This window comes from Helianthus annuus, chromosome 11 (assembly GCF_002127325.2).
Source record: "Helianthus annuus cultivar XRQ/B chromosome 11, HanXRQr2.0-SUNRISE, whole genome shotgun sequence".
In the NCBI taxonomy this organism is placed as follows: domain Eukaryota; kingdom Viridiplantae; phylum Streptophyta; class Magnoliopsida; order Asterales; family Asteraceae; genus Helianthus; species Helianthus annuus.
Window position 1 is genome coordinate 63,372,905 of NC_035443.2, and position 14,138 is coordinate 63,387,042.

Genomic DNA, 14,138 nt, shown 5'->3' on the forward strand with positions numbered 1-14,138 from the left:
GAACAAACACCATCTTGTACCTGAACAACACATGCGAAAATCACGTTGAAAACATGCGAATTATAAAAAACCACATGCGAAAACAAAAAGTATAACATGCGATATATTCAACACCACTTCTACACATGCGATATTACAAGCTCATGTAGACATATAACATGCGAAAATAGTAAAAAACATGTTTGTCTTGAAACACTAACCTGTTTGTCTTGAAAGTTGCATCGAACGATATAACATCCCCAAATTCCATATAGTTAAGCTTGCATAAACCATCAGCCCAGAACAAACCAGTTAACCGTTTGTCATCATCAACAGAATATTCAAACGAATAATCAGCTAAATACTGTTTTTTGTCAGTCATCTTATTAATCACCATATCAGCATCATATTCTCCTATATAGCTGTTAATTCGCTTCCTAAAATTTTTGCAATCATCAACCGTGGCACCAACGTTCTCGAAACCACCATAACGTTTCCTCATTATATGGAAAGCTTTGACAGGACCAAGGTTTAAAGTGCCTAGTTCCCATACCATCTCCTTCTAGACACAGGGCCGGCTCAACGGTTTTGGAGGCCCAAAGTGAACTAAAGATATGAGGCCTTACACCCTTGCCAAAATTAATGTTATTATTTTCAGATTTTGTAACTTATAATGTTATTTTCAGATTTTGTAACTTATAATTGGATAAACAGAAACAAAGGAGGTTCTTTTTGCCTATACCAATTGGATTTTAAGCTTTGTAATTAAAAATAAAAAAATAGAGAGAAATCGCTTTTCCATTGTCTCGAACTTCTGATGTTCATGTAGATAGAGAGCAAATTTACCGCTAGACCAATATGCTATTCTATCTTTAGTTGCCTTAACTCAAATATATATATATAAGCTATCAGTCTTTTTTTCTAAACTTGGGGCCTTTCTCAAATGGTGGCCCAAAGCCTTTGCTTGGCTTTAATTACCCATGGGCCGGCCCTGCCTGGACATCTGACAATTGTCTGTAAGCTGGCAGCATGTGAATATCATTTTGACATACAAACTTATGATTATGGCCATCAACAAATCTCTTTACTGTATATAATCTACCATCCACAGTGCAAATCATAAGTTGAGCTTTGCATCCAGTTCTAATAGTCCCCCTGTTCCTTGTTTTGAATTGCTTCTTTGACTTCGAATAACGATCGTCAATACACAGTGGCTTATGTCCCTCTTTAGAATAAACAAAATACTTAGTTTTGATTATACCACCACTGTGCACTTCACCACCTTTCCGAATAGAAAAAACCAGCTAACTTAGCATATGATTGGTAAAATGCATATGCTTGTTCAATAGAGATAAATTGCATTCCAACAACAGGTGTAGCTGATGCTTGAACCTCCGGAGTGTAAACCCTTTCATCTTAATGAATCAAATCAGAAAAACATGCGAATTATCGGACTATTTACATGCGATATATTAATAACAACATAATTTCATTTTGAAGAACGCCAACACATGCGAAATCTATGAAAAAAACATGCGAAATTGATGATTTTGATTAATCTGATTTATACATGCGAATTATTATACCATAACATGCGAAATATTTAAAGAGAATAAAAATTAAATGCGAATTGAAAGACTCATAGCATGCGAATTTGTACATGTTGCTTTCATGTGAAAAATATACTCAACACTCAAACTTCAAAAACAGTTACAACAAATGCAAAATCAGTGGTACGATTAAACAAAAAACAAGTATACGAACAATTTAGAGATTTGAATTAACATAATTACCATTAGAACAATCGTTTACAGCACTTGAACTTGCAATTGGATTTGGATTGGCAGGTCGCGGATTTAAAACATCCTCAATGGAAACTCTCTGATATGCAGATAATTGATCATGATCACCGATCGGTCGACTTTCTTCAAAATCAACAATTGCTTATCCATTGCTGCTTTGTAGATCCATCGAAAAAAAACAATTGAATGAAACCCTGACACAGAAGAACGAAAACTACAATTTGAGAATTATGAAAAATTTGAAACTGATTCGAATGATAATTACCGGGATATTAGTGTAACGAACTTCTCGCTCGCTGATTGAACGAAGAGACGAATTTGCCCTCAGATGATTGAATTAAATGCCTGATTTAACCTTATATATGAAAAAACAAACAGGACACGTGTATGGCTATTATCGTCGCGTATGTAATGTACGATTAGGTAATTTGTACCATACTCTTTACCTATATATATATATATATTGTTATTGAAGGACGATGGATAGTAATTTTATGTTTAAAATAATATATAGTTTTCTAATATTTTATTATTTTAATATTATAATAGTCCCCATGGTTGTAAAACAAGGTCTCCAAGGCCGAGTACTCCCCGAGTAGTCGCTACAAGATAGGCTGCCGAGCCGACTTTCTTCAACTCCGATTAATTACTCGGAATCGATCAAATGCGGTCAACATTGGCCAAAATTGGATCAAGTAGGTCAACTCGGGCCGAGTTTGACTTAAAATAAAATAAAACATAATTTCTACGCCTATCATATTAAAGAATGAATATCAATTTCATGTATTTTGTTATAAATATTAGTAAATTTATGTTATTTGATATATATTTAATTTCCGAAAACTAATTTCTTTATAATTTGGCATCTCCGAGTACTCCCCATGTACTCTCCACCTAGGCCGAGTACTCTCAACTCCCCGGTCGACCGACTAGGGAGCGTCTAGCGACTTTTACAACCATTATAATACCTTATTATTATATTTACTTTTAGCATATTTTCTTTTTTCTCCTTTTGTCATTTACTTTTTGTTTTTCATAATTCTTTTTTTAAATGATATTACCTTTATCAATTAATTAATATATTTTTTTGATAACTTTATTTCGTTAATTAAAAAAAGTACTTAGGTACGCAGTTGTGTTATTCCCCCTCCCCTAGAGATTCCGATATAAGTATTGTTAAAAATGAAGTTGTATTGAAACTAGAGTATTTATTTGGTATCATTTTACGGTATGGTGATAAACTAAATCGATTCTAATGTTTGGCTTTCGAAACAACATTCTTCATTTTCAAATATCGCTTGTTTAACATCATCGTTTGCTCTGTTTCGCCGCAACGAGCGGCGCCAATAAAACCTAGTTGTTTTTAAATATAGATTGAGGTTTACACTATAGACGAAAAGGATTTCTAAAATCACATCCTAGGAAATTTAAAAAAGTCATAAGTTATTAGATGATGAGTTATTCGAATCGGTTCATCATACTTTAGCTTTATACGATGTGGAATAAAAAACAAGCACTAAACACCAGCTGAACTCATACAATGTTAGGATCAGATAAGAGGCGAATGATACAAATAACTAGAATAACTTATAATATGCTTTAGCTAGAGTAGATATTATTACACAACAATTATACATATCAATTGAAAGAGGCCATGAACAGTGTTCTTGATTTTTTATTAATATGTTTTTTCTAGGTTTTTATTAGTATTATATTGTTTTATTCGTTTAATTGATTTAAACATATATTTTTATATAACTTTTAAGATACGATCAAAGTACCAGTTATCAAACAAGAAATCATAAAAATGAATATATATACCGGTACCGATGTTGTTAAGTACGGTATAGTAGCGATACGATATTAATTCATCGAAAGCAAAAACACTAAAAACAAATACGGATACAGATGTTATTCATCGGTTTTGATTGAATTTGGTACGATAGCGACACAATATCCGTTTAAAAAATGTATATCGTAATGTTCAAATAAAAAGAGGGGAACAATTGTTTTTGATTTTTTTCAATATTGTTTTTTCTAAGGTATGTTTTTTCTAAGGTTTTATTATTTTATTGGTTTATTACTTTAATTGATTTAAGTATATTTTGTTCTCTCATATAACTTTTAACATATGATCATAGTACCCGTTATCAAACAGGAAACAATAAAATGGAATGTATACCGGTACCGATGATATTCGGTACAATATGGTAGCGATACAATATCAATTTATTGAAAGCAAAAAAAGTAAAAAAAAAATATTGGTACCGATACAAATGTTGTTCAATTGGTTTCGATTGGGCTTGGTACGATAGCGGCAGAATGTCCGTTATAAAAAAAATATTGTAGTGTTGAAATAAAATAAACATAAAATGCAAGCGAACTAAACCGATATCAACTGAACAACATATATAGGTACCATATCAATATGTGTTTGGTTTTCGATCGATGTAATGCTTTCTCTTTCAATTACTATATCGAGTGCAGGTACCGTAACGAACCAAATTGATACCGATTTAATCCTCGCCGCAAAACGCGGGGGAATATCACTAGTTTTATAATAGTGTAATAAGGATTACTTTAGTTAAAGCATAATTAATATGGTTATTCATACCATTTGCATGTTAAGCCCCTACTTGTAGTGAATCTCATCCCAACACATCTAATGTTGATCACTTCCCGTGATAAGATATAGGTTATTAATCTATCATATATTGAAAATCTCGTAACATATAAAACAAAGATAGATAAATCTAAACTGAAACAACTAATATCTTACCATTTTTATGAAACATCATGTAAAACAAGTGTTGAAGGGGTTGTAAATAACTAAATTAGACATATGGACAAACTACCACATACAATACTAATATTTATCATTAGAAATTGTGTAAAGTGTAAAATCTTAGTCAAGAAGAATCTAGAAGGGAAGACATGTATATAACAAACTAGAGTTATAACGTGCCATTAATTTCAATTTCAAAATCGTCTCAAAAAATGCCAAATGAACTGTTTGGAGAGAATAACAAACTTCAAACTTTAGTGGTGCAAAGAAACATTGGTGGAAGCTACAACTACCACACTTCTAATTGCGTGATGAAACAAATGAAAGATATGCTAGCTGCTGCATCTAGCTCTAATGTAATCGTACCTGAGATTTGTTTGTTCTGTAACAGTGCAAATCCTGATGAACCTTATAAGGTAGCGAAATATGGATTTGATCAGTTTCTTTATATTTGGATGCAATTTGACTAGCATGTGGTTATTTAATCAGTATTCTATATTGATTATTTGATAATTTAAAGCAAACTGCATGAAACAATGAGAAGCGTGTGTGTTTCATCATCTTCTATAGCCTAAGATAAAATGGATGATAATGACGCTTAAGGAGGAACAACACCTGATGCTAGGAAGGTGGCCATCATGAATGAACTTATAAGGATTTCTCCATCTATCTTGGTATCGATTATATACAAGACTTGTTCAATGAGTGAAATCAATAATTATGTAACTTATTTCAATCCTTTATACCAAATTCTGCAGTGATGGCCTCCTTAAGAGGACATCACTATGAGCTTATCACTTCAGTGGTTGTAGATTACAACAAAGGGAATTAGGTAAGTTTATGATATGTTATTGTTCTTGTTATTAATGAGATATATAATACGGTATACATCAAGTGAACAAGTCATTTATTCCACTCTCTTATTTGTAAGGTACCTTGTACAAGATGAGGTTATGATGAAAGTATACATGCCTATGTTATTGTTGCTACAACAAGAATAGGATCAAGAGAAGGAATGGACGTTTCAAGGGTTAGCCCTCGTATGAATTAATTTTCATCATGCTAAAGGATAGTAATTTTTTTTTTGTCTTTTGTGTTTTATTTTATAGTTAACTTTAGGTTTTTCTTTAACAAGTTTAGTTTTTTTTTTTAGTTTAATTTTCGTTTTTTTTTTTCTAAATGTCGTCGTTCAGTTGATAATTAGTATGGTGTTTTAGGGTCTCATTTAGTCCATCGGGGTTTTTTTACCCCCTCAAGACTTTGTCTATTTTTTAGGTCACATGAGTCACTTCGTATTATAAGTTCATGTTTTTGTTTTAAGTTTTCCCAACTTTTGGTCGTTGTTTGGTTACTACTTAGCATGATTTTACACCTAGCCTCACAACGTTGATACCACGGTTTTATGTCCCCACGCCGCAATGCAGTGGTAGCATGGTTCTACGACCCCGCCTCATAACATGAGGACTTAAGACTAGTTAATATTAATTTACGTTATAAAAGGAAATAAAACTTCAATGGTAAAAGTAATATTTTTTAAATGTTTATTTTCATGCAGTATACTATATATAATATAAAATTTTAGTGTATTTGCTTTTTTTTTACTAATTTTCTTTGATAATTTGCATTGGTTAGTCTTCTTAAAAAAAAACTGTATTAATTAATTTACTATATAAAAGTAAATAGAATCTTAATATGATAATAGAACAATGGAATGAACAGTGCTAGCCAAGTCTGGCACGTCTTCATTGGACCACAGTGAGCAAGTGAGTAGCTTGGTGGCATGTGATGGTATTGACACGTTTCTTCTTACACACGTGTTAAGGGTCTTGCTTCCCCAAATTGCCTGCCACCCACTCACACATTCTAGATTCTGAGATCCAGAGAGAGGGATTGGAGAAGAGATGGGAGAGACGGAGTAGGCTGCTGCCATGTCTTCGACGGCAGCGACGGTGACGAGATGGAGAGAGGCAGAGTAGGAAGACCTAACGAGGACTGTAACAGTCCACACAAGAATCGTGGATGGCAAATCTGTCGTGAGGTTTCTGCAAAAGCTGCAGCCGGTAGACTGGTAGAGGCGGCGGTGTCGCCGACTCCTCCGCCACGTCATCCACAGTCGTGAAGATTGGCACGATATCGCAACTTCTTTCCGGAGATATTGCCGGACCTTTTAGCAAAACATGTATGGCTTCTCTCGCACACCTCACTATTCGGTTTCAGGTAATTGTTATCTGTAATTGGATTACCTATGTATTTAATTTGAGATTACACAGGAGATTTTAGGGTTTAAAGTATGATAGGTGATTTTTATAGAAATCTTACGGTGTGTTCCCGAGTTAAAAATCCCTCCCCTTCCCTCCCCTCCCCTCCCCTCCCCTCCATGTCTTTCCAAATTGGAAAGACTATTTTCAGGCAAAAAAAACCCCATTTTCCCTCCCCTCCCCTGTTAAGTGGATCTCTGGAACACCATTTTCCCTCCCCTCCCCTCCCCTCCCCCTGTTAAGTAGATCTCTGGAACACAGCGTTAGTAAAACTCATATAGCAGCAAGGCTTTTTGAGGTAGTGATGGTGATTCTTGATAGCTTAACAATGTAGATGTAGTTTGATTACTTGAATTCTTTGTAGAAAAAACAAAGCTTTTTTTTTTCTTTTTCTTTTTGGATAAGATGATACGACATGAGATGAGAGATGCATAGGGGTTTTCATTAATGGTTTTTTTTTTAATGTAAATTGCATCCTTTTGATTTGATGATGATGATGATGAATACTGATGCTAATTTTACCACCTCCAATGACTTTTGTATAATTTGAAGTTTATGTTGAACCGGCCAAAACTTATATTTTAATACATTTTATTATTTTATTTTTTAGTTCTAAAAATGTCTTTATGTATATAATGGGGCTTTTAAGTAATTTTTTGAGATAGACTGATAGAGGTCGCCGGATTGCTTTATAGAACCATCGCCACCGCTGATTTCTTGAGTTCAAAGCCCAATGCCCATGTATCCGCCGCATCAAGCCCACTTTCCATGTCTCCGTCAAACGGTTTCCTCTTTTATTTACTTAATAAATCGATATGCTTGTAGATCTAGTCACGGATTATGGATGTGGTTTATCAATTTTTTTGTATTTCCCCTTTGGGGAGTTCTATTTATTTCTTTGTTTATTTATCTGCGTTTATTGATTGAAAATTGAAAATTTGAATCAATATTGTAGATAAGTGATGTTATTAATATCATTCATCGCATAGTGACACAAAGAGACATGAGTACAGGGTGTGTCGTGTGTGTATACAAACCAAAACTTTTTTTTTTGTCAATTTAATTAGGGGCTCTATAATATTTGGTTAGTTCGTAGTACAACTTACTGTAACTCTATGTCATGCCTTTACTTCTAAGATTTTAGTTTTTTCTTTAAATGTAAATGATCTCTTTTGTTTGCAACTCATTACTTTTTCCTGTATTTTTTATCAGTTGGCTTTGGAGGTGGTCTTTGAACTCCAGTAAGAGCTAGGCGCATAAAGGTAAACCAATATTCTGATAACCTTCAGTTATATAGAATACTTTACAAAATCCAGCGAAACGTTCATCTTTACACCGACATGTTTCCACTTAAAAGGGTTCAATTTTATTAGCGTCTTTCTTATGAAGAGATGGATTTACATTAGAGTGTAATTTTACAACCAACAGGTCATTGGCTTGAACCTGTTTTACCTCTTTATTTGAATTTATGTCAAACGGTTATAATGCTATGAGAAGTACCCAAGATATTAAAACATTTATTGAATAAAACGGGTCGATCGATGGGATAATTTTTTCTTAAATATGCAGTGAAATTGAAAGAAAATGTGCATTGACTGAAATGAATGGGATATATTGTTCAACTAGACTTATGCGAACCAGTGCGGAAACAACAAAGAAGCCTGCAATCTTCCAAGAAAAATATGTTGCACCAAAAGGTATTGTATTATCATTTGAATGTGAATTATTGTAGGCTAGATTTATATTCTATTAAGAAAGAAGACAAGTTGTCTAGGTAAGAATGGGACTAAACTAAATGGGCATGTTTAACTTTTTATTGATTCGGAGTTACCAAGGAACATGCTTTTATACGTAGACAGGCATTTTGTACACAAATCTATGGCTGGTACAAGACCGACTATTATAGGAATTTACAACTTCGGGTCAGACCCGTGGTGATGGTGTGGTGGATGCGAGTTCCACACACATCTATGGCTGGTACAAGACCGACTATTATAGGAAGTTACACCTTCGGGATAGACCCGTGGTGAGGGTGTGGTGGATGAGAGTTCCACCGTGACAACATGAAACCAACCCACAATTTACAGATGTAAAAAAGATTGCACACAACTCCATGAATATCTGCTAAAGTTGGATGTTTGTTTTTCCCCATCAAGCAGACAATTTCACCATTTAAATTTAGCAAAAGCTATTGTTTAATGCAGTTATTGGTTGTGAATCAAAGATTAAAGCCCTTTAATTTGTATGGTGGACGCTTTCATTCTGCTTGCTAATGGATTTTCAAGTGGCTGTGTTTCTTTGGCGTTGTTAACAGATCTGAGTTGGAACCGCTGCATGCATCGGCAGATTGACAACCGGGAATGGTGATATATGTTAATTGGGGATTTCCGACCAATTATGTCAATTTTATTATTTATGTTGATATATGTTAATCAGTTGTGTCGATTAATTTTATTAGCAAATCGAACGATACTTAATGAAACCCGCTGTGAAGCAGGTTATTACCGATTTTTTGAGTCTGATTTGATTTGATCTAAGCCTTGTAATTTTTTCCATAGATCGTGTTATGTTATCAAACTGAACGATTTGATTTAGCGTGCCGCAACGCGCGCGGGGTATTAAACTAGTTTCAATAGTAAAAGTAATTCTCCTACATATTCAAAGAATAACGAAATCAACAGTGTAATATAATAAAATATTAAATATAGCTTTTTTATGGTTTTATTATTAATTAAATAATAATAAAATATTAACTGTTATCTTCTTTACATTTTAAGTTTGATAAGCTACGTGTTAACCGGTACTTGTATCGAAAATACCGGTTTGTCATCGAGACATGAAGGTAAAAAACAGTACCCGCCTGGTACATAAAACGCCAAAAGTCGGTACCGAATTGAGTTTGATAATCTTTTAGTTCGATAAATTTGGTACTACTACCCAGTACCATTTGCTCATCCCTGATCACGGGTAGCGTACGGACAACAACGGTATCGACAACCTTTTTTTAGTTTCAGGGGTAGGGATGAGCTCGGTACCAACTGATACCGAATCGGTATTGGTACCGAAAATACCGGTTACAGTATTGGTATATGAAGGTAAAAACCGGTAGCGAACCAGTACCAGGAACGCCAAACGTCAGTACCGAACTTGTACTTAGGATCTTTCGGTTCAGGAAATTCGGTACCGGTACCCATTACTATTTACTCATCTCTGATTATGGGTTTCTACTGAACAACATCGTTACCATACAACTTTTTTAGTTGATTTTCTTTCGGTTATTTTTTTGTGTTTTTTTTACATTCCTTTTTATTCTTCTCAGCGATTTCGTGTGCAACGCGCTCGTAGTGATTTCAAACATATATAAACACTGACTAAATAACAAAACAAGTTCGCCGCAACGTGGCGACGGTTTTTATATAACTAGTATTTTTAAACGTTTAATTTCACGCCTTATACTATTTATAATATAAGATTTTAGTATATTTACCTTTTTACTAATTTTCTCTGATAATTTGCATTGGTTAGTTTTTTTTTTTTTAGAAAAACAGAATACGTAACTATAGTTAAATCTTTTCTTCACATTCCGGTATAAATTTTTAGAAAACAAAGTTTTGTTCTAAATTACGTATTTTTTTGTATAGTAGGCTACAACAAGTGCCGATACCGTAAGGGGCAGATGTACTATGTAACAAGGCGTAGCCCCCGTTGCCACTTGAACGCTACGGCAATAGTGTATGTTTTTTGTGATGTTTTTTTTTTTTATTTCGTTGTTTATGTAGGATTTTTTTAAACGTTGCTTCTATAAGTATTTTCTACATCCTTCACAGAGTACCGTTACAAACAAAAGCGATACCAGTTACACATCGATGCCAATGATATCTAGATCAAGTGGTGGAAGACTTGCATTTCTCTTAAGAGATGCAGGTGGAGTGAGTCACTGGTGGACAATGATAGGAGAGCCATGGAAACCTGGGTTGGATCCTTAAGCCAAACGAGTTTTACTGGTAATTTCATTGTCGTGCCTACGGGCGGGTGTGTCACACCCCAACCGATGGCGGAATCATCGGAGCATGGCACTGAGCGAAACAGATTGTTCAGAAGTTTCCACAACAACTATTCATAAAATCTAGTTATAGATACGTCCCATACCGTATCCCGAATAAACAAATACATTATTACAGATAACATCCAAACAAGTAATTCTGTTCCGACAACTCAGATTTAACATAAATAATTATTGTTCAATGCTTCTAAGACCCAGCCTGACAAGATCTACAGACAACTATGCCCTAGTTGCTTGTTCCTGACAGACAACTATTTGTTGGGGGCCTCTAAAGCTTTATTCTAGCTTCACTTCCCTAGCAAGCAAATATATTAAACACCTGTCACATACGTTAAAATAAAGTCAATATATAAAATGTAAAGGTGAGCATACAAGTTTAATAATAGCATATAGAGTTCGAATAGTTTACGCATAACCAGCACGTACACAGGAGGAAATGATGCATGTTAATTATCGACATGGATCTATCGATACCAACGACTGCGGGTTGACTGTCCGAGACAGTTCGCAATACATGATTACCACCGTAATCCATGCAAGTAATTTTCCTTAACAACCCCCGTGAGAACGGGTGCTGAGTCCAAACTATAGTACTATGTTGTTAAGGCAGGTAGACAGCATTCCACGTGTAAACATAACAACAAGCATTCATTTAGTCACGTAATACATGCAATCGGTTAGCGTTCAAATAGTTTGAATAATGTGTTCGGTTGTGATTTTGATAAGTAACGTATGTAACACCCAAAAGTGCTAAAGCAAAAAGGGATTCGAGTATACTCACAGTGATTGATTATGGATTGAAGGGAGCGCTGAGAGTAGGGTTAGCCTGAATAGTTCGACAGCATAACGATAAGTTGTGACAACTGGTAATTAACGGCTTCTAATTACGCGATTAACAAACCTTTAAGGCGATAATAAATAGTGTTTAAGGCACGAGTTAACTTAATTAGGCTTTTGGAATGCCTAGGAACGCCTATCTATCCTTACAGTGCGTGTATGGCGAAATTCGGAATAACCGTGTAACGAGAACGATAACAAACTGACACTGTATAAAATACTGACAACGCCGTCGATTACCAAGTTTATACATATAACATATACTTATGGATTACGTTTTGCGAAAATATTATGCTTTCAAACAACACAAAACGCAAACACGAACGAAAAACGCGGAAACAGTAACGCACCGACAATCAACGACGAAACGAAAGCATCAGATGCACGTATTAACTTAAAAAAAAAACTGAAATATTATGATATATTTAGCTTCGTTTTTAAATCTTACTATCCGTAGTTGAAAATGAATCGAAAAACGAGTTAAGAATGACGACCGAGTCAATTTTACGTGTTTTAACTCACTCGACAAAATACGTGTCGAATATTGATTTCCGACGAAATCTTTGAGTATTTTTCGACTTAACATTATAATTTACGACATATACAAACTTCGAGTTCGAGAAACGGGCTTCAAAATTGTTACTGGGCTGCTCCAACACGCTAACGGGCCTCGGGCCCAACCCACTAAACCATTTGGTTAACCTAACTATATAAACACCTTATCTCAATTTTTTTTGGTCATTTTGATACCCTAAACAATCAGCACACTACTACAGTACGTCTGTTGCTCTCCATCTCCTTCACACTACAACACACAGACAAAAGACCAGGGAACTCATCTCCTTCATACCCACACCACACATACAGCTCCTGTATCTCCCTCTCTCTCTCTCTCGAATCCACCTGTGAACACAAGATATTTCACCCACACACCACAACAACCTCCTCACCCTCTCAACCTGCTGGAGCCGACAATCGGAGCCGGAACCGGCGGCCGGTTTCTTCTCCGGTCGCGCACGACACCCACACCCCTCGTCTCTCTCTCTCTCTGATTCGCTTTTCCGGCACTCAAACACCACTCAGTCGCACTCACACCCCCTCGTTCTCTGATGATGGTAACGAGGTAGGACGAAGATGATGATGTGTTGATGATGATCGACGGCCAGAATAGCCGGTGGTGCGGCGGCGACACGAACATAGACGGGAGAGAGGAAGGGAAAGGGGCCAGAGAAGAAGCTCCAGCGACGGCGCCGCCGCTATGGCGGCGGTGGTGATGGTTTTTGACAGTGATGTCCGACGACGGCAAGTGTTGAGCTTGTATCAGACCTGCACGTGTTCCAGATCTGAGCAAATGTTTCTCGGGTGACTTGGAGTTCCGATGAACCTCATTTAGCGTACGTCGACATCGGTCAAAGGTGTTCTGTTTGCTCAAAGATTTTCATTTTTTTGTTTGTTTTGTTCACAGTCTCGTTCAGACATTGGAGTTAACATTAGAATATGGTGGTTGACAGTCTTGTTCAGATTCATTGGAGTTAACATCAACTGGGTTTGGCTCGGTTCAGATTCATTTCAGGTCACGGTTCGACTCGAGTTCAGATTAAGCGGGTCAGATTTGCACTCCGTGTCGACTCAGTCAAAGCGAGTCGACTCGGTCAACAGGTCAACGGCAGTAAAAAAAATTGGTCAGCGGGTTCGGGTCGGTCAACGAGTCAACGGGTTCAGGTCTCGTTTCGGGACACGGTCAACATGGTCAACTTCCAATCAATCGGTAAAAGCAAGTCAACGCAGTCAACACTCGGTCAACTGTCGGGTCACAGACGGTCAACTCAGGACCGGTAAAGTTTAAACGCGAGTTGTTATTACGTTAGTTTTAGATTTTATTAGTTTACGCGAACCGAGCTCGACCCGACTAACTAACAATTTTACATTAGTGATTTTGTTTCGTATTCGACGTTTCGATATAATTGACGTAAAACTTATATAATGCTTGTTGAGTAATTGATTGAGTTTTGAAAATAAATCGACGACTTTTTATTGTCGGGTTATTCCAAAAACAGAGGAAACTCTGTCCGATTTTTGTAAAAATCCGAAACCAAAACATAATTATATTGCTAAACGGCACTTGTTGAAATCCGAGTCTTTCTAATGGAATAAATAAAAAGACATTTTATTTTTTTTACGACGTTACAAGTTAACGAAAAACCGATATTTCATTGAAATAAATATAATTATTTATATTTATATCTATTTCAAAACGCCGATAATTCGAGTTACTTGGAATAATTTCATAAAATATGTATGAAGTTTCTATTTATTTCAAACGTTTAATATTCGGAAGTCGTATATTATTAATATAATTATTTATATTTCTTTCAAACGTTTAGAATCCGAATTCTTGTAAAGTGGATATAATT

The 14,138-nt window shown here is 35.5% G+C and overlaps 1 long non-coding RNA gene across 2 annotated transcripts; it reads left to right on the forward strand.

Moving 5' to 3' along the window:
• Positions 1-6,321: 6,321 nt before the first annotated feature.
• On the forward strand, positions 6,322-9,459 carry LOC110937520. Of its 2 annotated transcripts, XR_002590842.2 has the most exons (4): positions 6,322-6,783; positions 8,037-8,086; positions 8,394-8,521; positions 9,029-9,459. It is a non-coding gene; the product is annotated as an uncharacterized LOC110937520 (long non-coding RNA). The 2 variants fall into 2 exon arrangements; XR_002590841.2 differs by having other exon boundaries at positions 6,324-6,783; positions 8,394-9,354.
• Positions 9,460-14,138: the final 4,679 nt, after the last annotated feature.